The sequence below is a fragment of the Hypanus sabinus genome, chromosome 12 (genome assembly GCF_030144855.1).
Source record: "Hypanus sabinus isolate sHypSab1 chromosome 12, sHypSab1.hap1, whole genome shotgun sequence".
NCBI lineage: Eukaryota > Metazoa > Chordata > Chondrichthyes > Myliobatiformes > Dasyatidae > Hypanus > Hypanus sabinus.
This window is the reverse complement of record NC_082717.1, coordinates 21,184,345-21,211,202: the sequence shown is the minus strand read 5'-3', so window position 1 is coordinate 21,211,202 and position 26,858 is coordinate 21,184,345. Positions and strand designations below refer to the sequence as shown.

Sequence of the window (26,858 nt, the reverse complement as noted above, 5' to 3'; positions counted from 1 at the left end):
GCATTTGTATTAACTTTCTTTGCACCTCTTCCTGCTGCTCAGCCAACCTTCTTTTGTCTTTCCGGTACTTCTCAACCGCATGGATTACGTGGTCTCTAAATTCTTGTGGGGTCATTGACGTCAGCCTAACCACTTTCTCCAGTTTGGATTTTACTTGCAGAGGCATTGTATCCAAAATGCTATGTCGGAACAGTGTGGTGATAAATAAGCTATTTTCCACCTCTTGCTCAGTCTCCAGTCTCCACCTTTTCAATTGGTTTTCTACGTAGGCTGCTGGGTTTTCAGTGTCTCCCAGTGGATCCACCGTTAATGCTTTGGGGTCCACTTTGGGTGGATAAAGCTTCCTGAGGGCCTGCCATACCCTCTGCCTCACTCTGTCAAACCCGTCTCCATCAGTTCTCGGGTCGTTCGAGTTTACTATGCCAGCCATTTCCATTAGTTCGTTAAATTTGGAGGTTCCCATCAACCTTATCAATAGTGCCTTCAAATCTCCCATAGCCAATAATTGTCCCACCGTTTCTTCTTCAAAGGCTCTAATCCATCTCCCTGCTCCTTCATGTAGATTGGGCAGAGTGTTTTTCAGCCCTTCTAGGCCCTGGGATCCCCAGGGGATGTACTGCACTTGTCCTGATCCTTAACTAACAACGGCATCATTCTTCCTCCTTCTTCCCATCTGCCCTGGCTCTCCTCCTCTTCCGACTCCCCTTCTGTCACAGGGTATGTCTTTACTGCCTCCCACACAAATGTCTCCGGGGTTCTCTTCTTCCCTCGGTCTCCCTGTGGAGTCCTTCCTTTCTGTCCTGATTCAATACTTGGTTGGCCCCTGGAGTATTTTTCGCATCTCCTCTGGCAATCCCCTCTCAGTAACTTATCTAGCTCTCTCTCTACTTCCGCAAGTCACTTCCCTACCGCCGCCTCCTGCTCTTCTAGGCTTCTGCCTTCTACCTCTTCCCCACAAATTTTTGCATCCTCTCTCTCTCCACTTGACTCTTGCTCCTCCAATGAGTCACCTTCTCTTTCTTCCTGTCTGTGTCTGTACACCTGTGGCAGGGACTCCTCATGATCCTTACTCGTGCTTGATTCCCTTCTCTCTTGCCTTTCTCCAAGACTCTCATCTCCTATCTTTTTTCCACTTCCTCTTGAATGCCTCATCTCTTCCTGCCCTGATGAGCCACTTTCTTTACCAGTCTGTTTATTTCTATGGTATAATCGATACTCCTCATACTCCTTTTCCTCTCTCAAGTATTTCATCTGTTCAGTCTCTTCTTTCATTTCTCTCTTTGCCTATTCCACCTTTATCCTTTCTGCCTGTATCTCCTTCCATATCGCTGCTTTTTCCTTCTCGTATTGTCTTTTTTCCTCTTCATTATCCCAAACTTGTACTTCTCCCTGCATGTTTACTGTTCCCGTCAGCAGGGGGCACTGCTTAGGGGTTCCTCCCTCATTATAGGGAGGGGCTTTACTGTTTCTTTCACATCCGGTTACGGAACTGAAGCCAGCTTCTCACTGTACCTTCCTCTCTCTCTAACAGGCTGTTTCTCCAGCACCTTAGTGTCTTCCTCACTTGTAATCAATATTCTACCTGTCCTCCTCAGCCTTTCTCCCTCCGTTCTGAAGAGTTTTAGCACTTCCATTTCTTGTTCTCTTTTTTGCCCTCTTTTCTTAGATGTATCTTTTGGTTTGTAATTTTTAATTAGTGCCTCCATTTCTTTGCACAAGCTTACATCAAACGTTCCTTCTCTTGGCCATTTTGTGACCAGGTTTTTGGTTCTCTTTTCCCATTTTTCTGACGTTTTTGTGATCTCATATTTATTTACGGGATTTTTTTGCTCAGAATCTCTACTGCCGTTCCTTTACCTGTCATGTTATTCTCTCTTTTTAAGGTATTTCAGAGATTCACAGTTCGTTTACTGGATAATATTATTTACTCTAATTCTATGCCTAGTCTATCGTCTATCGACCAGCGCTCTAAATTATATATTGGACTGTCCTTGTTTCCTGTTCTGTACTGCCCGTACAGACCTCTATTCAGAGCGATATCCACAGAACTTTCTCTTTGCACCTCGTCTATTCAGACCCTTATCTCTTAAGGTGGTATCCACGAGGATTTTCTCTATTTTCCCTTTCTCAGCCCGTTCAGATCTTCGTCTCATATGCAGCAGTATCCACAGGGATTTTCTCTATTTTCCCTTTCCCTGCCCGTTCAGACCTTTGTTTCATACGAAGCAGTATCCACAGGGATTTTCCAACACCACGTGGAATTTTTCTTAACTATTAACTTATTTGTACTTACCCTCTCTGCAGTGTTCTTGATCAATCCTCTGAGCCTCCTGTTAACCCCCAATTCTGCCAGATTCTTTGGACCGGAGAGACCCTTTGACAGTGGTTCCACACTTCTGAGACTCCAAGACCTCCCCAAAACCAACAGAATTCTTAGTCCAAATTGTGGCAAAAAGCACTTATCTTTTGTTTGGGTGCACCCTTAATTCTGTTAGCCTTGTGGGGGTCCCTAGAGGACTGGGAAGCGTCCCCAATCTGCCGTTTCCTTTCTGCGGGTCTCTTTCCGGCCCTGCCGCGGTTCCAATTTTGTTGTGGTTTTTTGTGCCCCACAAACGGCCAGGGGACGCAGAAGATTCTTCTAGAAGGGTTAAACTTTAATTTGCAAATCAAAGCTGAGACAGTCATTGAGCTAGTCACTGATTGCCCATCGATCCTTGTACATAGCATTTTTTATAGCAATCTCCTGGTTTAGTTGCATTAGCATATCCAATCGTCTACAGTTGCGTATCACAAGTACATCTGCCACTATTGTTTCTACCCATTGACTTAATCATGTTCTAATCTACATCTCTTAGCTACCTCTCATGAACAAACCATTATCTTCTACATTCTTAAGATTTCATTCTCCTACTAAATTGGATACATGCATAGCAAATAGCAAGCTCAAAGCTGACTACATAGTTTTGGTTACACAGCAAACAATGCAACTTTTATACTCCAATATATACAGGGCCCTGATATGAATCTCTCAACTGATTTTGGCAGGTCTCTCACATACTGCTTCAAGCATTTGTGATTGACGAGCCTGCTATCTCATTTGTCTTCGCTCTTCTTCATTCCTCATCTGTTAGGGCACAGTTAGTGCAGAGAATGGCTCCAGGAGCTGTGTTTTGTTCTCTGTGTGAGATGTGAGAATTCTAGGAGACCTCCAGCCTCCCACTTTGCCACAATTGCACCAGGTGCATCCGCTGCAGCTCCTCAGAAAATGTATTAAGGAACTGGAGCTACAGCTCGATGACCTTTGGCTCGTATGGGAGAATGAGAAGTTGAAAGGAGCTACAGGGAAGTAGTCGCCCCTAAATTACAGGAGACAGGTAACTGGGTGACTGTCAGGGGTGACTGTGGCTGTACCCCTCAATAATAAGTATACCGCTTTGGAGACTATTGAGGGGGAGCCACAGTGACCGGGTCTCTGCCACCGAGTCTGGTGCTGTGGCTCAGAAAAGAAGAGAGATGAAGAGGATTGCAGGGTGATAGGAGATCCCATAGTCAGAGGAACAGAGGTGAGGTCCTGTGGGTGTGATAGAGACACCCAAATGGTTAGTCACCTCACAAGTGCCAAGTTCGGGGATGTCTTGGATCAGGTCCATGGGATTCTAAAGGGGGAGGGTAAGCAGCCTGAAGTCTTGGTACATATCTGCACAAATGACATAGGTAGGAAAGGTGAGGAGGTCCTGAAGAGAGATTATAGGGAGCTAGGTAGAAAGCTGAAAAACAGGACCTCCAGGGTAGTAATCTCTGGTGCCTGTGCCACACACACCAGTGAGGGTAAGAATAGGACAATTTGACAGGTGAATGTGTGGCTGAGGATCTGGATGCAGGCAGTAGGGGTTCAGATTTCTGTATCATTGGGATTTCTTCTGGGGAAGGTATGACCTGTTCACAAGTGACAGGTTGCATCAGAACCCAAGGGGGACAAATGTCCTTGCGGGCAGGTTTGCAAGAGCTGTTTGGAAGTGTTTAAACCCATTTGACTGTGATGTGGGAGCTGGAGTGATTGGGCTGAGGATGGGACAGTGTGTAGTGAGACTCCTAGCAAAGACAGGCTGATGACAGGACAGCATTGCAGTCAACAGGATGAGTTGCAATGTAAAAGGGGGATAAAATCTAAAAGGGTGATGAATGCAAAATTGAAGGTGTTAAATTTGAATGCCTGCAGTATACAAAGTAAGGTAGATGACCTCGTAGCATAGTTACAGATTGACATATATGATGTTGAGGACTGAAAGAAGATTATAGCTTGCAGCTTAATGTCCAAGGATACACATTGTACCAAAAGGAAAAGCAGGTAGGCAGAGGAGGTGGGATGGCTGTTTTGATAAAAAAATGAAATCATTAGAAAGAAGTGACATAGCATTGAAAGATGCAGCATCATTGTGGGTCAAGCTAACAATCTGCAAGGGTAAAAAGACCCGAAAGGGTGTTATATATAGACCTCTAAACAGTAGCAAGGATGTGATTTACAAATTATAATGGGAGATAGAATGTACACGTCAAAAGGGCAATGTTACAATAGTCATGGAGGACTTCAATGGTTATTTCAATGGATTTCAATGGAAAACAGGTTGGTGCTGGATCTCAAGAGGGGGATTTTGTAGAATGCCTATGAGATGGATTTTTAGACTAGCTCATGGTAGAGTCCACCAGGGGATCAGCTATTCTGGATTGGCTGTTGTGCAAAAAAAACCAGATTTCATTAAAGAGCTTAAGGTAAAAGAACCCTCAGGAGAAGTTGATTATAATATGATAAAATTCACCCTGCAATTTGAGAAGGAGTAGCTAAAGTCAGATGTATCAGTATTATAGAGGAGTAGAGGGAATAACATAGGCATGAGAGAGGAGCGGGCCAAAATTAATTGGAAGATAATACTAATGGGGATGATGGGAGGGCAAAAATGACTGGAATATCTGGCATATAATAGAGCAAAAGTTAGTGGGAAGTTATAGGACTGGGAAACTTTTAAAAAGCAACAGAAGGCAACTAAAAAGTCATAAAGAAAGATAAGTTGGAATATGAGGCTAAATTAGCCAAAAGTACTAACGGCTATTTCAGAAATTTCTTCAGATATATAAAAAGTTAAAGAGAGGTGAAAATGGATATTCGGGTTGCTGGAAAACAATGCTGGAGAGGTAGTAATGGGGACAAGAAAATGGTATACAAACTGAATAAGTATTTTGCACCAGACTTAACTGTGGAAGACACCAACAGTATGGTGGAATTCAAAAGTGTCAGGGGGCAGAAGTTACCATTACTAGGGAATCTGAAAGGTCTGATGGTAGATAAGTTACCTGCAACTGATGGTGTACATCCTAGGGTTCTGAAAGAGGTGGCTGAAGAGATTGTGGAGGAATTAGTAATGAACTTTCAAGACCGAATTGATTCTGGAATGGTTCCAGAGGACTGGAAAATTGTAAATGTCACTCCACCCTTTAAGAAGGGGGAGAGGCAGAAGAAAGGATATTAGAGGCCAGTTAGTCTGACCTCAGTGATTGAGAAGATGTTGGAGTTGATTATTAAGGAGGAGGTCTCAGGGTACTTGGAGGCATATGATAAAACAGGTCAAAGTCAGCATGGTTTCCTTAACGGAAGATCTTGCCTGACCAATCTGTTGGAATTCTTTGAAGACATAACAAGCAGGATAGAGAAAGGAGATTAGGTGAATGTTGTGTTCTTGGATTTTCAGAAGGCTTTTGACAAGGTGCCACACATGAAGTTGGCAAGAATTAAGAGCCCAGTATATTACAGGAAAGATACTAGCATGGATAGAGCACTGGCTGATTGGCAGGAGGCAAAGTGTGGGAATAAAAGGAGCCTTTTCTGGCTGACTGCCAGTGACTAGTGGTATTCCACAGGGATCTGCACTGAGACCACTGCTTTTTGCATTACATGCCAATGATTTGGATGAAGGAATTGATGGCTTTGTGGCCAAGTTTGCAGACACTAAGATAGGTGGAGGGGCAGGTAGTCTTGAGGACTCAGAGAAACTACAGAAGGACTTATAGAGATAAGGAGAATAGGTAAAGGCTTGGCAGATGGAACACAGTGTCGGGATGTGTATGGTCTTGTACTTTGAAACACAGAAACATAGAAAACCTATATTGCACAATACAGGCCCTTTGGCCTACAAAGCTGTGCTGAATATGTCCTTACCTTAGAAATTACCTAGGGTTACCCTTAGCCCTCAATTTTTCTGAGCTCCATGTACCTGTCCAGGAGTCTCTTAAAAGATCCTATCATATCTGCCTCCACCACCATCACCGGCAGTCCATTCCACGCACTCATAATTCTCTGCATAAAAAAACTTATCCCTGACATTTCCTCTGTACCTACATCCAAGCACCTTAAAACTGTGCCCTCTTATGCAAACCACTTCAGCCCTGGGAAAAAGCCTCTGACTATCCAAACGATCAATGCTTCTTGACATCTTATACACCTCTATCAGGTCACCTATATTCCTCTATTGCTCCAAGGAGAAAAGGCCGAGTTCACTCAACCTATTCTCATAAGGCATGCTCCCCAATCCAGGAAACATCCTTGTAAATCTCCTCTGCACCCTTTGTTAGAAGAAATAAAAGGATAGAGTATTTTTGGAATGGACAGAAAATTCAAAAATCTGAGGTGCAAAGGGACTCGTGCAGGATTCCCTGAAGATTAATTTGCAGGTTGAGTCTGTAGTGATGAAGGGAATGCAATGTCAGCATTCATTTCAACAGGATTAGATTATAAATGCAAGGACGTAATGTTAAGGCTTTATAAGGCACTGATGAGGCATTGCTTGGAGTACTCTGAGCAGCTTTGGGTCCCTTATCTAAGAAAGGGTTTGCTTCAATTGGAGAGGTTTCAAAGGAGGTTCAAAAGTTATTCTGGGATTGAAAGGCTTATCATATGAGGAGCGTTTGATGGCTCTGGGAAGGTACTCACTGAAATTCAGAAGAATGAGGGGGTATCTCATTGAAACCTACTGAATGTTGAAAGGCCTTGATAGAGTGGATGTGGAGAGGATGGACAGTAGACAGAGCCTCAGAATAGAGGGACATCCATTTAGATCAGGGATGAGGAGGATTTAGCCGGAGAGTTGTGAATATGTGAATTTCATTGCCACAGGTGGCAGTGGAGGCCAAATCATTGGGTATACTTAAGGCAGAGGTTGATAGGTTCCTGATTAGTGAAAGCATGAAGAGATAAGGGAGAAGGCAGGAGGCTGGGACTGAGAGAGAATGGATCAGCCATGATGAAATGCCAGAGCAGACTTGATGGGCCAAATGGCCTAATTCTGCTCCTTTATCTTATGGCCTTATCTCACACATTTTGTCAAAGGAGCGTGCAATGACTTGGAGGCTGAATTCAAACATCTGCACACCGCTGTTGTGTGTTGGAATGGTTATAACCCAGGAGTGGAAGTGTTTAGGCTGAACATTTTCCTTTCCATTCTGTACGAAAGCCCAACTCCAGTGGCAATGGGAACAGAAATTGCTGAATTACCCAGCAGGTCAAGCAGCATCTGGGGAAAGAGAAGCAGAATTAAAGATCAAATATTCTTCGTCAGACTCCGTTTCTCTTCATCAATCAGTCAGCAGGTCAGTTGCTGTCGTCTGTTGCTATTTCAGATTTGTAGCATCGGCAGTTTATTTTGGTTGATTTTTCACTCCAGTGGGAAGTCCATTATCCAGAGAAGGCACGAGTCCTTGACAAAACTCCTCCACTAACTCAGTCTCCCAACAACAAAGGGACCTTGGAAAACACATGCCTCTTTCCACATCTCAGGAGCCGCCTGTCAGTGAAGCTAGATCTCAGTGATGAAATTCACTGTCTCCTCCAGTGTCACTAATTTTGACAGAATCAGAACCAGGTTTAACATCACTGGCATATGCAATGAAGTTGGTGTGTGCGTGTGTGTGTGTGTGTGTGTGTGTGTGTGTGTGTGTGTACACGTGATGTTCATGTCACATGTGCAGTCATAGGTGAATTTTGATACTTAAAATAGCAGCACAGAAAACATTTGACAAATTCAGCAGGCCAGCCAGTATCTATGGAGGGAAATAAACAACCGACATTTCAGTCCAAGAGCCTTCATCAGGACTCAAATTTTAAATGTCTTGTTTGCATTGAATACTATTATATCTTGTAACTTTCCTGGTCAGATTTAATTATCTCCCGGTATTTCTTTCTTTCTTTCTTTCTTTTTTTTTTAAATAGTTCTTGACAGATTTTATTAAAAATGAACAATTCAAAATACACATTTCACTTGGCTGCCGTCTAAGGGGCGCAGATGTTGGCTTGTGAATGGCTGCTCCTGTTCTCAGTGATTCCCAATTTATTTTTTGCCCTCTACTTTCTTGTGTCCTCTTTTGTTGTGCTTTTTGGCAAACCGCATATTCCTAAGGAACTTGGGATCAACTCCTTTTAGGGGTTCAAATCGATAAGACTTGGGCTTCTTGATCCCATTTCTGTGCCACTTGCGGGACTGATTGTGATTGGTGTGATTCTTGGACTTGGCCATGGCTCAAATGACCTCCCGTCGGCGACACTACAGTCAGCCCCGCTACCGGAAAAGCATCTCCCGGTATTTCTAAACAGTTTTTTCTTATTCATGGAAACAATGCAACAGGGTGCCTATTAGAAATTTATACAAGTGGTACAAACAGTTTTAAACAACAACAAATACAGAAGGTGGACATTCTGTCCATCAAGGTCATTCAGCCTCCCTTATAGCAGTTTATTCAGCCTCACCCCTTGTAGTTCTGCAAATGAGTCTTCTCTCAAGAGTGCACTCAGTTTTCTTTTGAAGGTATTGTTCAAGGCAGGCTTACCAGCAGTGAACAAGAGGTATTGTAGTGTAGTGGCTAGCGTGACTGGCACCAGGAGTTCCATTCCCACCACAGTCTGTAAGGAGTTTACTCCTTCTCTCCATGACAGCATTGGTTTCCTTTGTGATGCACCACCAATAACTCTCGGAGACAGGAGGCAAACGATAGGCTTTTATTAGCTGCAAAAGTGACCACAACATCTTGGAGACTGAGGGAGGGGCATGTCCAGACAGGTATAGTTTACCACACTTTGTGTGCTCCGGTTGCCTCCCACATTCAGAAGACGTATGGGTTAGTAGGGTAGAAGTTGGTGAGTATGCTCTGTTGGCTCTGGGAGTATGGGTATATCTGTGGGCTTGCCCCCAGCACATCTTCAGTCCGTGTTGACCTTTGACACAAACATTTCACTGTTCCGATGTTTCGATGCACATGTGACAAATAAAGCTAATCTTTATCTTTACACATCATTACTATTTGTTATTTCCTCGTGACTTCCTGTAATTTTTGCCTTTCACAATTGCTGTACCTTCCTTGTGGCTGGAACTAAGGAGTGAAGTTCCTTGACTTGACATTTCAACCACGACAAACCCAACCCTATGTTTATTTAGCATTTTACAACTTTAAGATGTCATATTTTCATATGCAAACCAGTGGACTGCTTAGATAAGAGTTCCAAGGGACACATAAATAGAATACAGTATAATACTGAAGTGGGATCTAAATTGCACTTCAATTTCATAGTCACAGTATGTTTACAAGCTAATGAAAATATACGTCAGTTGATTGCAACTTCAGCTGAAACCTCTCTGTTAGGGCATTATTTATTGCTAACTGTGATATTTTGTACTGTACCTCCATTGACTAAAATAAGAAAAGTAGACATTTATAAATTTTTCTACTTTTTAATAGAACCAGATTTATTTTTGTGGTTCTGGAAAGTTAGGCACCATAGAATTTTGTCCAGCAGTTGTGTGGATCTTAACACTGGACCACCACATTTAAGCTGGAAAGGTTGGGTATGGGCCAAAACGTGACAGCGGGATCCGGGCCCAGAGCATATCAATGCAAAAGAGCCCAGGTCTTAGTGTGAGGAATGATCCGATGTTAGGATAATTTAAACGGCAGGCCAGATGGATTGAAAAGGCAGGTTGTCAGGACCAGAGGCAAGGGATGGGCTGCTTCTGCTTGCTGCTCCGTGATGTTTACTTGTCTCTGTGCTGCCCTGGGGCTGAGGCTGTGGGCCTGCTCCAGGCGTCGTGTCTGAAGACTCACTTTAATTGTATTTGCTTACTTTTATTCTTTGTACTCTCTGCACATTGGGTATCTGACAGTCTTCTTTTTCTTTCTGGGTTCTTTTGTGTTTCTGTTCTGAGGCTGCCTGTAAGGAGACGCACCTCAAGGTTGTGTAATGTATGCATAATATGGTGAACTACATATACCTGTCTGGACACGCCCCCGCTGCTGACTGCTCCTGTGGCTCCTCCCACAGACCCCTGTATAAAGGCGATTGGAGGCACAGACCCTTCCTCAGTCTCCAGGACGCAGTATGGTGGTCATTTGCTGCTTGTGCTTTCTTCCAGCCAATAAAGGCCTACCTTAACCCACGTCTTGGAGTTATTGGTGGTGCATCAATTTTATTGATAATAAATGTACTTTGAACTTAGTGCTAGAACCGGATTTACTTTTATATTATTCAGGCTGATAATTTAAAGGACAATACAAGAACAACACATTTTCTTGGATGAAAAGAACTCTTATTTCACATGTCAGTCTAAGATACTTCTCCTTCACCATGAAGGCGGGCTTTTACCTCATGCACGTCACTCATTCTGCCACTTCTATATCCACTTTCTTTCCCACGTGTCTTAATGCTGTCCGGTGTTGGAATGCTGGATGTGCAGACTTGGCTGTGAGTTTCATTAAGCTGTTGACAGGAACAGTAACGGATCTGACCACAATCAACCTAATACTACCACTTGCACTTTCTTGCAGAGGTCATTGGATTAGGAGAGGAACCTGGATTGGTTGGCCCAGTCCTTGGGCCTAGGACGGTGAGGTCAGTTTTAGTATCATCTCAACCAGTTTGACCTGAGACAGCCCCAAGCCATATTTAATGCATTACCTTGACTTCTTTTCCTTTGAAAGTCACAGGATCCAGCACCTTTATTTTAACTGAGATTAATGACACTTTGATCAGGATCTTATTGCTTATTTACTAAGTTGCCCCATCTGTCTTTCTATAAGTATCACCGTTCCTCTGGTAGTGTCAAATAACTTGCATATTAAATAAAGAATTGGCTTGCAAAGTCAGCCCAGCAAAGGTTACACAAAATAAAAGTCTGGTGTTCATTTTGGCTCTTCTGTTTCCAGCCTACTTGAAACAAAGCATAAAGTTTCAGCTGCATGTAAACTATCACCGTGGCAGAGGTGGGAGCTGGAGTTAACGTATACAGTATAAAGTACTGTGTAGAAGTCTTAGGCACGTATATATAGCCAGGCACCTAGGACTTTTGCACGGTACTGTAGTCATTTTATGTGTTACACTGTACTGCTGCCACAAATAAAAACAAATTTTATGATATATGCGAGTGATGATCAATCTGATTCTGATATGGGTCTCTGTTGTGGACTGAGACCGGGAAGGGAGCAGGGAGAGGGGAAGGGAGAGGAGAGGGAGTGGGAAACATCCGAGGGACTTTCTATAATGATCAATTATCCAGTTGTTTGGAATCAAGTGAGCTTGCCTGGTGTCTCAGAACTGACTGTACCTGCACCACCACTCCTGCCCCTGGAACTCATTTCAGCCATCATCCTACACCCCTTCCACGGGGGTCCACCCACACCATTCCCAACATCTTTTGGTCCTGTCAGCTTTACAATTCACTGCTCCACATTGACAAATCCGGTCCTGTGCAAAAGTCTTGGACACTCTAACTACCTATATGCCTAAGACTTTTGCACAGCACTGTACCTGGAATTATAATAAGGCCCATTCCAGCCATCAAACTCATCCTTTCTTTCAATAATACAACTCGGGTTATGTTGTATGACAGTTAATCTTGAGGCAATTTTCAATAGTCTTTTTCCTTCCTTCAAATAAAAATTAAGAACTGAATCTCTCTACTGTGATCTTTCAAGAACTGGAAGGCTAGTTTGTTAGTCTCCATACTTGTGTGCATGAATTCAGCTAGCACATCTTTCGTTTCCAGCTTCTGGATCAATATCAGGCAGTTTACAGCAAATCCGAGGTTGGATGTAAGTTCAGCCTTATGGCAGAGCAGTGGAGAATCTTAAACCTGGTTTTTGACACCAGGTTTTGCTTTAGGTCATTTGTTTGATTGTCTCAATTCTGCTCCTGAGACTAATTTAGATAGGTTAATTGGGGTCCATTATTACCATGGGGTCATTTTAACTTCATTTTAATTGGCAAATCCACCGACTTCCCACCTAAGGAAGGGGACTGGAAACTGATGAGGAAAATTTCTTTGTTCCTCTGGGTTCCTACCCACTCTTCTCTAACCTGCTCTGCAATTGCTCCAGACCTTCACCATGATCTTCCTCCGGAATCTCCAGCTGTGCACTCGTGTACAGTATGCCAGCCAGATGCTAGTGTCCGTTCCAGCCATGAACATGGGCAGCACGGTAGCCTAGTGGTTAGCACAACGCTTTACAGTACCAGCGACCCGGGTTCAATTCCCGCCACTGCCAGAAAGGAGTTGTATGCTCTCCCCATGACTGCATGCGTTTCATCCAGGTACTCTGGTTCCTCCCACAGTCCAAAGATGTACCAGTTGATAGGTCAACTGGTCATTGTAAATTGTCCCATGATTAGGCTAGGGTTAAATCAGAGGGTTGCTGGGGGGCGTAGGAGGTCCTGGAGGGCTGTATTTAATAAATAAAGTCAACCAGTAGCAAGTTATTAAATCCAAATCAAAGTTTCTTCCAACACTGATCTTCTGCATTCTCAGCCTTAGCACAGAGTGGAAGTATTACCACTGATCTAAGAAACCCTGGATTGAAATGTTAGAAAGAAAAGCAAGAACCTGCAACACCTTTGAAAAAGATTGTTCACTCCCTGTCTGTACTCTGTCTCCCATGGCTGGTTTGAGCTGTTCTCCGATTTTGGTAATCCATTTGCAAACATTTCATCACCATGTGAGGAGACATCATCAGTGGGCTGTTCATTTGTCTCCTTATATGGTGACAAAGTGGATTGCCAAGATTGGAGAACAAGACAACCCAACCATCAGCTACCCGAGCTACAAATTTTCAGATGCGCCAACTAGTGAATAATGTTACAAATAGGACACTTTGGCTTCATTTGGGCTTTAAAATAGCTTGCCAACATTCATATACAAAGTATTCAATTTAAGATCTGAAGTGCTTCTGACCTCCGGTAAAGATATCCTCGAGAACTGAGAAGGTGAAAAATTAAATAGAAGTAAACTATATCAGAAGTGCTGGTTAAATTAGTCTTTTGAGGAAAAGATTAACCAAACTACAGTAGTATGCCAGGGAATACATCTTTTACCCATGGCTATTTTCCCACCTTGAGAGATTGACTAGATTAGAAAGAAGTAATGGCAAAACACTTACCAGAGGAAGCAGTCTCAGAGGTCAGAATGGACTTGTTATTCTATATTTTCTTGTGCGTTAATTACTCATTAGTTTTTAAAATTGGTAGTTTGCAGTCATAACAAATAGAAGACTTGCAATTAATTTTTACTCTATATTCTCATAGGTCCTGTCTTGTTGGCAAACAGAGCCTGAGGTTGAAAAGGCGAAAGCATAACAGCAAAGAGATGACCTACTGCACTGGTAGTCGGTAACTTCGGACTGAATCGTTGTCATCAATGAGCTACCAAAGTTCTACTTTACAGCTGCATGATATTTTATTTGTTGTATTCTCACATTTTGGAGAAAAAAAGAACTAAGAAGATAAAAGCTGGACCGAGGAGTGTAGGTGTGAATTGGTGTAAAGAGAAGCTCAAGACAGTGGAGATAGTATTTTTGATGCCTTTTTTCTGTGCATCTCTTTATAAAATCACTACAAACAATAATGGATTGTTGATAAGATGCATCTCTGCCAATACATTATTACAATTATGCTTGTATTAGAAACATATAAGTGCAGTTGTAACTGTCAAGAAATGTAATAAAAACAAATACTTTAAATACTGTAATCTGGATTTCCAGAATCTGCAGAATCTCTTGTGTTCATGAAGTATTTTAAATGTTTTTTTAATATATCTTTATCAGTTATTTTTAAAAGAAAATCAAGCAGACCCATCTGATGGTTATCATTGTCCACTGCTCCATTGAGGGGTCAGGGTTGGAAAAGCAGAAAAGATGAGCAGCTTTAAGTCCTTGATTGTCAACATCTCTAAAGATCTGTCCTGGGCTGAGCACTGATGCAACCACTAAGAAGATACTCCGGTGGCTCTACTTCATTAGGAGCCAGAGGAGATTTGACATGTCACCAAAGACTAGCGAATGTCTACAGATGTGCAGTGGAGAGAACTCTGATTAATTACACCAGAGTCTGGTATGGTGGCCCCAGGGCACAGGATCACAAGGAGCTGCAGACGCACCCAGCTTCATCATGAGTCGAACCATCCCCACCACTGAGGACATCTTCAAGAAGTGGTGGCTCAAGTAAGCAGCAACCATCACTTTGGAGCTTCATCATTCAGGACCTGCTCTCTTCTCATTACTATCACCAGGGAGGAGGTACAGGAGCCTGAAGATCCACGTTCAATGATTCAGGAATATCTCCTTCCCCTCCATCATCAAATTTCTGTATAGTCCATGAATGCTACCATTCCTTTTTTCCTGCACTATTTAGTTACTAGTGTCTTATTTGTTAGGTGTAGTAATCTTATGGCTTTGCACTGCAGCTGCAAGACAACAAATTTCATCTCATTTAAAATGGTAATAATAAGCCTGATTCTGATTTTTTTGCAAAGCTTCAGATCTGCCCTTTGTTGGATCTCTGTTTATTTTCTGATCCTTCGGGTTCTTCCAGGAGTCAGGAATGATGAGTAGTCTTAATTGCAAGATTTCAGTTTATTTTAGAATACAAACATACAAATGTTAAGCAAACTAAATAAAAAGGGGAGAAATGATGCTGAGAAGTGTAAGCAAAGGAATAAAAAAGCCAAGAGGCACTAAAAATGTATCACTTTATAGATAAGACATTCTTTAGATAGGAATAAATTAGTTAATAGGCTACATAACTAACAATTACATTTCATGGGTAATGTGCTAATACTTAACCAATGAAAAATGAAAAAGTTGATAAACCGTTAGTTTAGCTGCTATACCGCTTTCTGCCAGTGTGTGAGGATGAACAACCACATACTGTGAAAAATACATGAGTTTGTTAAAAAGTGCAAATCTTATAAAAAGTAAGATAAAAAAAAAAGCGGTTTCCAACACCTTTCTAACCAGTTGTCCAGTCATCAAATCAGGTCAACCAGATGAAACAGAACACAGTGGAAATCCTCATTAGGTCAAGCAATAAAGTGGAAAATTGCTGTTTGAAATCAGTCATCATGCACTGGAAATGATGAATAATTATTAATTATTCGAGAGAAAACACAAAGGCTCTGTGACTGAATGGGAGGTTGAGACTAAATCATAGAATCATATAAATTACAGGCCCTTTGGCCCACAATGTTGTGCCGAATATGTAACCTACTCGAGAAACTGCCTAGAATTTCCCTAGCGTATAGCCCTCCATTTTTCTAAGCTCCATGTACCGTACCTATCTAAGAGATTCTTAAAAGACCCTATTGACTCCGCCTCAACTACCGTCACTGGCAGCGTATTCCATGCACCCACCACTCTCTGTGTGAAAAACTTACCTCTGACATCCCCCTTGTATCTATTTTCAAGCAGCTTAAACCTATGTCCCCTTGTGTTAGCCATTTCAGTTTGCATTTTCATTGCTTTCAATACCTATTCAATCAGATTTTCAATAAAAACTTGTAAGTCTGACATTTACCGTGTTCATTTCTGGTCACAGTACAGGAAGGATGTGGATACTATGGAGAGGATACAGAGGAGATTTACAAGGACGTTGCCTGGATTGGAGGGCGTACCTTATGAGAATAGGTCGAGTGAACTTGTTCTTTCCTCCTTATAATGGTGGAGGATGAGAGGTGACCTGTCAGAGGTTTATAAGATGATGAGAGGCATTGATCATGTGGATAGCCAGAGACTTTTCCCGGGGCTGAAGTGGGTAACACGAGGACACATAGTTCTAAGATACTTGGAAGTACAAGGGGGATGTCAGAGGTAAGTTTTTCACACAGAGAGTGGTGGGTGCATGGAATACGCTGCCAGTGACGGTAGTTGAGGCGGAGTCAATAGGGTCTTTTAAGAATCTCTTAGATAGGTACGGTACATGGAGCTTAGAAAAATGGAGGGCTATACGCTAGGGAAATTCTAGGCAGTTTCTCGAGTAGGTTACATATTCGGCACAACATTGTGGGCCAAAGGGCCTGTAATTTATATGATTCTATGATTTAGTCTCAACCTCCCATTCAGTCACAGATCCTTTGTGTTTTCTCTCGAATAATTAATAATTATTCATCATTTCCAGTGCATGGTGACTGATTTCAAACAGCAATTTTACACATTATTGCTCGACCTAATGAGGATTTCCACTGTTTTCTGTTTCATCTGGTTGACCTGATTTGATGACTGGACAACTGGTTAGAAAGATGTTGGAAACCACTGTTTTTTAAAAATCGTACTTCTTATAAGATTTGCACTTTTTAACAAACTCATGTATTTTTCACAGTATGTGGTTGTTCATCCTCACACACTGGCAGAAAGCGGTATAGCAGCTAAACTAATGGTTTATCACCTTTTTTCATTTTTCATTGGTTAAGTATTAGCACATTACCCATGAAATGTAATCGTTCTAGTTATGTAGCCTATTAACTAATTTATTCCTACCTAAAGAATGTCTTAAAGGAAGGGGGGGGGGGAGACACCAGAATGAAAAAAGAGGGGGGAGTGGAAAGAGAATAGCAAGAAGGTGATAGGATGATAGTTGAGGCCAAGTGGGTGGGAAAGGTCAAGGGCTAGAGGAGAGTGAATCTGATAGGAGAGGAAAGTGGACCATTGGAGAAAGGGAAGGAGGAGGGCCACTAGGAGGAGGCGATAGGCAGGTGAGAAGAGGTAAGAGGCCAGAGTGGGGAATAGAAGAAGGGAGCAGGAGGAATTTTTTTTACCTGAAGGAGAAATCGATGTTCATGCTTCAGGTAGGAAGCTACCCAGGTGGAAAATAAAATATTGCTCCTTCACCCTGAGGGGGACCTCATCATGGCACAAGAGGAGGCGCTGGACCAGCAAATACTCGGTATATAAATGCTCAGATCTACAGAGAAGACCAGGCGACCTGAACTGATGAAAGGTAATCAATATGGAACACTAATTGTGTTTCTTGCTCATAAATACAGTGTGACCTGCCAAGGATTTTCAATGTTTTGTTTTTGATTCAGATTTTCAGCATCTGCAGTATTTTACTTTCACATGCACGTGTAGATTCTGCTTATAAAAGGTGCATATTTTCTACCTGTTCAGAAGTTCTCTATCTCTATGAAGTGTGCAGGAGACTGAACTAAACTCTTTGTTGTTTGCTTCACTAGTTCTATAAGTAATGCTGATTTTCCTGTACTGCATCAGTGAATAGGGGAATACATTGGATAAGTTCCTAACTGAGCTTGTTAATGGAGATATGCTTCAGCTGAAGCATTTCAACACTAGATATGATTGAAGTAGGCAATGAATTGAAGCACTCCTTTGCTGGGAAGCCAGATGTACATGGAGATTGGGTCAGAGATAAGGTTGCAGCATTGTAGTCTCAGATTACAAGTCTCACAATTATTGTGTGTGCAAATTCCCAGGGGAAAAAGATTGAGTAGGTGAAGTGGCTGCCTAATAAATCTTCAAAGGTTACAGGGAAAAGACAGGAGAATGGGGCTGAGAGGGATAATAAATCAGCTGTGATGGAATGGCAGAGAAGACCCGATAGGCCAAATGGCTTAGTTCTGCTCTCCTGTCTTATGGTCTTGTAGCGGTGTGCTACACGCAGCGCTAAAATTACGACACGGAGTTGGTAACTGCAGTCAAAGGAAAAAACCTTATTCGAAATCTTCAGCCTCACTTTTAAGCCTCCCTCAACCTGCCCCCCGTGGCGCAGGGCTCCAAAGCTCTGTGCTCGCAAACCCCCATAGGCTATCTAATTGTGAGCCGGTTCGGATGTGCCAGGAAATGGGTCGCCACATAACCCCCCCCCCCCCCCCCCCCCAGAACCGGCGATACACCCTCCAATGTCCACAGTCTGGGACGGAACCTGCTTGGCAGGTCGGCCTCTGCGCCGAGGTGCCGGAAACTCGATCGGTTGCGCCAGGTCCACATGGACCGGTTTGAGGCGGTCCACCGTGAAAACCTCCTCTTTCCCCTCAACGTCCAGCACAACGTGGACCCGTTGTTCCGGAGCACCATAAACGGCCCCTCGTATGGCCGCTGCAGCGGTGGTCGATGCCCGCCCCTTCGTACAAACACAAACTTACAGTTCTGCAGGTCTTTGGGTACGCAGGTCGGGTCCGCCCATGCTGTGAAGTGGGTATGGGGGCCAGGTTACCGAGCTTCTCGCGTAGTCTGCCCAGGACTGCTGCGGGATCTTCCTCTTGCCCCCGTGGGGCTGGTAGGAACTCCCTGGGGACGACCAGGGGTGCGCCGTATACCAACTCGGCCGACGAGGCATGCAGGTCGTCCTTGGGCGCTGTGCGGATGCCGAGTAGTACCCAGGGAAGCTCGTCCGCCCAGTTGGCTCCTCGCAGGAGGGCCATGAGGGCCGACTTCAGGTGACGGTGGAAACGCTCCACTAGCCCGTTCGACTGTGGGTGGTAGGCAGTTGTGTGGTGCAGCTGAGTCCCCAAAAGGCTGGCCATAGCTGACCACAGGCTGGAGGTGAACTGGGCGCCTCTGTCGGAGGTAACGTGGGCCGGTACACCAAAGTGAGATATCCAGGTGGCGATCAGGGCTCGGGCACAGGATTCGGAGGTGGTGTCGGTGAGCGGGACTGCCTCTGGTCATCTTGTGAACCGGTCCACGATAGTCAGGAGGTGCCGCGCTCCGCACTGGCAGAGGGCCCACGATGGCCCATGGGCAGAGGGCCCATGAATGTGGTCGAAACGCTGGTGGGCGGGGTGGAACTGCTGCAGTGGGGCTTTGGTGTGCCGCTGCACCTTGGCCGTCTGGCAGTGCATGCACGTTTTGGCCCATTCACTGACCTGTTTGCGGAGTCCGTGCCAAACGAACCTGCTGGAAACCATCTGGACAGTCGTCCGGATGGAGGGATGCGCCAAGTTATGAATGGAGTCGAAAACACGGCGCCGCCAGGCTGTCGGGACGACGGGACGGGGCTGGCCGGTGGCGACGTCACAGAGTAGGGTCCTCTCATCTGGGCCCACGGGGAGGTCCTGGAGCTGCAAACTGGAGACTGCGGTTCTGTAACTTGGAATCTCCTCATCTGCCTGCTGTGCCTCTGCCAGTGCCTCAAAGTCTACCCCTTGGGAAAGGGCATGAACGGTAGGGCAAGAGAGCGCATCCGCCACGACATTGTCCATACCCGAGACTTGCCGGACATCCGTCGTGTATTCAGAGATGTAGGACAGGTGGCGTTGCTGGCGGGACGACCAGGGGTCGGACGCTTTCGTAAACGCAAAGGTAAGCGGTTTGTGGTCCGTGAACGCGGTGAAGGGCCGACCTTCTAGGAAGTACCTGAAATGCCGGATTGCCAGGTAGAGCGCCAACAGTTCCTGGTCGAAAGCACTGTACTTAAGCTCGGGTGGCCGCAGGTGTTTGCTGAAAAACGCCAGGGGTTGCCAGCGACCTGCGGTGAGTTGCTCCAGCACCCCACCGACTGCCGTGTTAGATGCGTCCACTGTGAGGGCGGTAGGGGCGTCCATTCTGGGATGTACTAGCATTGTGGCGTTCGCCAAAGCTTCCTTCATTTGAACGAAAGCTGCGGCGGACTCCTCGTCCCAGGGTAATGTCTTTGCTTGGACCCAACATCAGGGCGAACAGGGGGCGCATGATCCGGGCAGCTGAAGGGAGGAAGCGGCGGTAGAAATTGACCATACCTACGAATTCCTGAAGGCCTTTGATCGTGGTGGGTCGGCGGACCGCATCTACCTTAGCGGGCAGAGGGGTTGCTCCGTCTTTAGTAATCCTGTGGCCCAGGAAGTCAATGGTATTGAGTCTGAACTGGCATTTGGCGGGGTTGATTGTAAGACCGTACTCACTCAGTCGGGCGCAGAGTTGACGGAGGTGGGACAGATGCTCCTGACGACTGCTGCTGGCTATGAGGATGTCGTCCAAATAGATGAATGCGAAGTCCAGGTCCCATCCCACCGCGTCCATTAGCCGCTGGAACGTCTGTGCGGCATTCTTCAGGCCGAATGGCATGCGGAGGAACTCGAAAAGGCCAAACGGGGTGATGAGAGCCGTTTTGGGGACGTCATCAGGATGCATCGGGATTTGATGGTACCCTCAGACGAGGTCTACCTTGGAGAAGATCCGTGCGCCATGCAGGTTTGCTGCAAAGTCCTGAATGTGCGGCACAGGGTAGCAGTCCGGTGTGGTAGCCTCGATCAGCCTGCGGTAGTCACCGCACGGTCGCCAGCCTCCCGTCGCTTTGGGCACCATGTGCAGGGGGGAGGCCCATGGGCTGTCGGACCGCCGGATGATCCCCAATTCCTCCATCCTCTGGAACTCCTCCTTTGCCAGTCGGAGCTTGTCCAGGGGAAGCCGCCGAGCGCGGGCGTGGAGGAGTGGTCCCTGGGTCAGGATGTGGTGCTGTACGCAGTGTCGGGGCATGGCCGCTGTGAACTGCGGTGCCAGAACCGATGGGAAATCCGCCAGGACCCTGGTGAAGTCGTTGGACAGCGTGATGGAGCCGAGGTGAGGGGCTGGCAACTGGGCTGCACCCAGGGAGAACGTCTGAGAGGTCTCGGCGTGTACCAGTCTCTTCCTGGGCAGGTCGACCAGTAGGCTGTGAGCCCGCAAAAAATCCGCACCCAGAAGCGGTTGGGCTACGGCGGCCAGTGTAAAGTCCCACGTGAACTGGCTGGAGCCGAACTGTAGCTGCACCTGACGGGTGCCATAGGTCCTTACTGTGCTGCCGTTCACGTACCTCGGGGGGGATCCGGTGCCCTGCTGCGGGTGTCGTAACTCGTCGGAGGTAAAACGCTGATCTCGGCACCAGTATCGACCAAAAACCGGCGTCCCGACCTTCTATCCCACACATACAGGAGGCTATCCCGATGGCCAGCCGCTGTAGCCATCAGCGGCGGCTGGCCCTGGCGTTTCCTGGGAACTTGCAGGGCGGGCGACAATGGCGGGCTTCTGCGCCCCACCGCTGGTGGTAGAAGCACCAGTGTTCATTGGGCCGGGGATTGGCGGGCTCTGCGGCCGGGCCTGGACTGGTTTGCTGCTGGGAGCGTGGCTGGGAGATCCGTGCAATGGACGCCACGCTCACCTTTTTGGCGTTCCACAGCAAGTCCGCCCGGGCTGCCGCCTTCTGGGGGTCAAAGAAATCCGCGTCGGACAGCAGCAGGCGTATGTCCTCAGGCAGCTGCTCCAGGAATGCCTGCTCAAACATGAGGCAGGGTGTGTGTCCGTCGGCCAGAGACAACATCTCATTCATTAAAGCCGAAGGAGGTCTGTCGCCCAAGCCATCCAGGTGCAGTAAACGGGCAGCCCGCTCGTGCCATGAGAGTCCGAAAGTCCTGAGGAGCAGGGCTTTGAATTCTGTGTACTTGCCGTCTGCCGGGGGCGACTGTACGAACTCCGCGACCTGGGCCGCTGTGTCCTGGTCGAGGGAGCTCACCACGTAGTAGTAGCGGGTGTCTTCTGAGGTGATCTGGCGAACGTGGAATTGGGCTTCGGCTTGCTGGAACCATAGGTTCGGTCGCTGTGTCCAGAAACCTGGCAGTTTCAACGAAACCGCATGAACAGAGGCGGCGTTGGTCATTTCTGGTCCAAAAATCGTTTGGACCGTCAGGGTCATCAATTGTAGTGGTGTGCTACATGCAGCGCTAAAATTACGACACGGAGTCGGTAACTGCAGTCGAAGGAAAAAACTTTATTCAAAATCTTCAGCCTCACTTTTAAGCCTCCCTCAACCTGCCCCCCGTGGCGCAGAGGCTCCAAAGCTCTGTGCTCGCAAACCCCCGTAGGCTATCTAATTGTGAGCCGGTTTGGATGTGCCAGGAAATGGGTCGCCACAGTCTTGTATTAATTTAGAAAATGTAGAAGTGGAAAAGAATATTTAACTCATCACATTTATTCTTAGTCATCACAAACATCACAAATTCTTAAACTCTCCCATTGAGGTTTTCAGGAAGCTTTGAAAAATTTTGACTTAACTTCAAAGTGAATTGAAATTCCACAAGCCATACCAAATCTTGCAACATAACCACAATATTGTTGATTTGTATTAGTTGCTGCATACATTCAATCACCTTAGCATCATCATGAACCTACAGTATGTCAGCAGGCTGAGGATAGCAGACACCAACAGAATCAACAAACTCATTTGTAAGGCCAGTGATGTTGTAGGGGTGGAACTGGACTCTCTGACGGTGGTGTCTGAAAAGAGGATGCTGTCCAAGTTGCATGCCATCTTGGACAATGTCTCCCATCCACTCCATAATGTACTAGTTAGGCACAGGAGTACATTCAGCCAGAGACTCATTCCACCGAGATGCAACACTGAGCATCATAGGAAGTCATTCCTGCCTGTGGCCATCAAACTTCACAATTCCTCCCTCGAAGTGTCAGACACCCTGAGCCAATAGGCTGGTGATGCACTTATCTCCACTTGGCATGATTAACTTATTATTATTTAATTATTTATGGTTTTATATTGCTATATTTCTTCACTATTCGGTGCAACTGTAATGAAACCCAATTTCCCTCGGGATCAATAAAGTATGTCTGTCTGTCTCTTTCAATTTCTGTACTTTGTTGACGAAGTCCTGCATGGTAGGCTGGCCCAGAAAGTGTGGATCTGAAGTGTGTTGGCAATCTATCCACAATGGCCTTGATGACAGAAGACAGAACATAGTGGCAGATGGGTGTTTTTCTTGACTGGAAGTCTGTAGCATGTGGAGTACCTCACAGTCATACCTCACAGTATGATCATTGCCTGAATCTAGTCAGCTCCATCTTGGGCACTGGCCTACAAAGTACCCAGAACATCTTTAGGGAGCGGTGTTTTAGAAAGGCAGTGTCCATTATTAGGGACCTCCAGCCCCCAGGGCATGCCCTTTTCTTACTGTTACCATCAGGACGGAACTACAGAAACCTGAAGGCACACACTCTGCGATTCAGGAACAGCTTCTTCCCCTCTGCCATCCGATTCCTGAATGGACATTGAAGCTTTGGACATTACCTCACTTTTTTAATATACAGTTTTTCCGTTTTTGCACATTTAAAAAAATCTAGTCAATATACGGGATCTATTTATTTATTTATTACTATGTTTTATTTATTATTTTTTTCTCTCTCTCTGCTAGATTATGTATTGCATTGAACTGCTGCTGCTAAGTTAACAAATTTCACATCACATGCCAGTGATAATAAACCTGATTCTGATTCTGGGATTTGATGTAGGTTATCCATAATCGATACCTATATCCAGCTGGAAGCCCAAGAAGAGTTCATTCATGTAGGTCATTTAATATGTAAATTTGCAGCTGAAAAGAAAATTTGTCAAGTCATAGACAACAAAGGTACAGGTGAAATGGATGATGGGTAAGGCACTTGGTACACTTGCCTTCAGAGCTGAGGCATTGAGTTGGGACATCATGTTGCAGGATATTGATCAGATTTTACTTGGAGTGTTGTGTCCAGTTCTGATCTCTACACTACAGGAAGATGTGGTGGCAATTAAGACTGCAGAAGCAATTCACCAGCATAGTGACTGGAGCTGAGAGCTGTGGTTTGATTAACTTTTGATCTCCACATGTTGGAAAACCAAGCAGAGGTTTATCAATATGCAAAAGTTAAGCACAGCTCCAGTTAGGTTTGACGGATCTCTCTCTTGAAGAGGATCCAAAAACCTGCCTTTGTAAATGGAATTTCAATGAGGGATATTCACAGGTGGATGGAGATGCATTTTCCATTCACCCATATCACCTTTCTCCATTTAACTGTACAAGTTTTCATATTTATTTTCTTGCCTGGTGTTTTTATGCCATGGACCAACACCATTAAGCAAGGAGTCCATGGACCCCAAGTTGGCTCCCCTGCTCTAGAAAGAAATGGGCAGTTGATGTTTCAGGTTGTGGCTCTTCATCTAAACTAAAAATAATGATTGTTCTTTTCCCTCAGTAGATTTTACCCAACCCCCTGATCTTCCCCATAGTTTTGAGTATTGCTCCAGATTCCAGCATCTACTTTCCCTAGTGTCTCCCGATTTTTTGGCCCCAGCACAAATGAAATCTTGTTGTTAAATCAGGATGGGCTTGTAAATGAAGAGAACTTATAGCTCAAAATGAAAATCACAAAAAAAAAATGCAGACGCTGGAAAGCTGAAAGAGAAAAAAAATGTTGGAACCCAGCACCTATGAAAAGAGAAATTGTTTCAGATTGGAGATTTCAGAAAATGGTTCTGAATGAGAACTTCTCATTCAGTTGGAGGGTAAGGTGGTTAATCTTTCTTGCAAGGCATTGACTTAAATGATCACTTATCTATTTACTGACTGGATAATTCTCTATCAGTCTGCAGGGAGACAGGCCAGAAACTTCTAAATGAGATTTATCTTTTCATTGACATTAATTCCATTAGTAAAGAAGACAGTGCCATTTTTGATTATGTCCAAATGAATTCAAATGTGAAGTAAATGTGGTTGCTATAGTGATTTGGCATATGAAAGAAAGTTTGATAATGTGGATAAAATAAGAAGATTCTCCACTGGTTGAGCAGGCTCCATCTTTGGATAGAGGTTGTGAATGGCGCCAAGGTTCATAATGGAGAAGATGCTCTTACATTTGCGTTCCCAGGGGTTTCTGACAGCTGAGTTGAAATGGCTAATATCTGAGGGCACGTATTGAAGGTGAGAGGGGTAGGTTCAAGGAGGATGTGAAGGGTAAGTTTTTTACTCAGAGAGTTGAGGATGCCTGGGTATAGTGGTAGAGGCAAATGCACTAGAGGGTTTTAAGAGACCTACGGATAGGCACATGGATGGAAGGAAGATGGAGGGACGAGGACATGGTGTAGATAGGAGGGATTAATGTTTGGGTGTTTTTGATTTGCTTTTTGGCTGGTTCTGCACAACATTGTGGGCTGAATGGTCTGTTCCTGTGCTGTATCTATCTATCTATGTATCCATCAGAATGGAATGAGTTGTTTTCTCAATTGATTGAGCAGACTTCCCCTGAATCTGTCTTTGTGAGTGTCTTCAAGAGGTATCCAGGGCTCTTACATTTGCTGTCAGTTGGCTTCTCTGACAGCGGAGCAATGAAAGGACGATGTTACTTTAATAGTGCAGACTGCTCGTCTTTCTTGTTATTAGTTATTTAATAAACATTGAATGGATCGGAGCCTTATTGTAAAAATCCAGTGGTTTACGACAGGGTAAGAATTCAGGAGCTCAAAGCTGTCTCAGGGAAGTAAGCGTATGGTCAATGCTGCCATCTCTCTGCGATGCTGAACATTAACTATGTTTTTGGAGGTCACCATGCAGACATGAAGAAGAAGCAGTGTGGTGATCAGACAGCCAGGAGGGGGCAAAGTTAATCAGAACCAGTCACGACAGTGAGTATTGAGTGGACTGTAGGTAAATCGGCAGCTGCCCAGTCGTCGTACTTTATTACAAAGGACGAATTTTCTTATGCTCTGTTTCTGTTTAAGTTATGTGGTGATATGTTTCAGTCTTTGCTTCTCCTAGAAGCATCAAACACCCATTTACATTCATTCCTTGATAAACTGTTGTCATTACATTATACTGTATATTTGTTGTGGTGGCACAGGTTCGGTATATTCCTTATCTGAAACGCTTGGGGCCGGAAGTGTTTCAGATTGTGGATTTTTTTGGATTTTGTAATATATAATGAGATAGTTTGGGCTTGTCATCAGAGTTCATGTGCTACAGGTAAGCTACCTTTATCATACGCTTGTTTATCACACATTGTACTGATGCAGCCATTCAGTGTGTTTGATCTTCATCAGCGACAATCCTTGCAAACTCATCAATGAATTTCTCTGCTGCTTAATGATCAGCAGACGCTTTATCATCACAGATCTTTAATTTTCTTAAATTTCTACAATATGCCAGCTGAATATTCACAATTACCTTCAATTTTCAGATCTTTGTTTCATGATCAGCACACCATTAAGCAGTGCACGTTCCCTCTGACACTGACAAATCCACTCTTTCAATACACGATTAAGATCTTCAGTGTTCACATTATGCAGTGTTTTTCTGTTTTTCATTATCTTCTGTTCATTACGTGAGGTTATGGCTTAGAGTTGTCTATGGTGCACAGAGTCCAGCGCATGACTTGGGAACCTTCCCACTGCCTTGTGGAATTTTCCATTTGTGACTTCCTGTCAGCACTCCAAAAAATTTCAGTTTTTGGATTTTGGAGTTTTGGATAAGGGGTGCTCAACCTGTGCCAAGAAATGCGCCTGGGATTTCTTTTGTGAGGTTATGAAGGAAGTTAACCAGTTATTGAAACAGAGTATGGCTTTCATTAACATTTTATTTGATTACAGAAATGCATCTGCTTTGAGGAACAATTAGCAGGGAATACAGTGCATATGTAGAAATGTTAGACTGTACTTTATTGACTTTTCTGCTCAAACAAAAGTCTATTCTTCTCAGAAATGTAGGCTTTTATCTGCATGACTAATCTTTGTGGCTCTTTGGTAGTTTTTAAGATTAGCTTTAATTGTCATACAT

The 26,858-nt window shown here is 44.7% G+C and overlaps 1 long non-coding RNA gene across 1 annotated transcript in view; it reads left to right on the top strand.

Moving 5' to 3' along the window:
* LOC132402455 (uncharacterized) overlaps positions 1–13,978 on the top strand; it is a 43,280-nt gene extending 29,302 nt beyond the window's left edge. The window contains exon 3 of the long non-coding RNA XR_009514903.1: positions 13,610–13,978. This is a non-coding gene — a long non-coding RNA (uncharacterized LOC132402455). The remainder of the gene's footprint in view (positions 1–13,609) is intronic.
* The last annotated feature ends 12,880 nt before the right edge of the window (positions 13,979–26,858 follow it).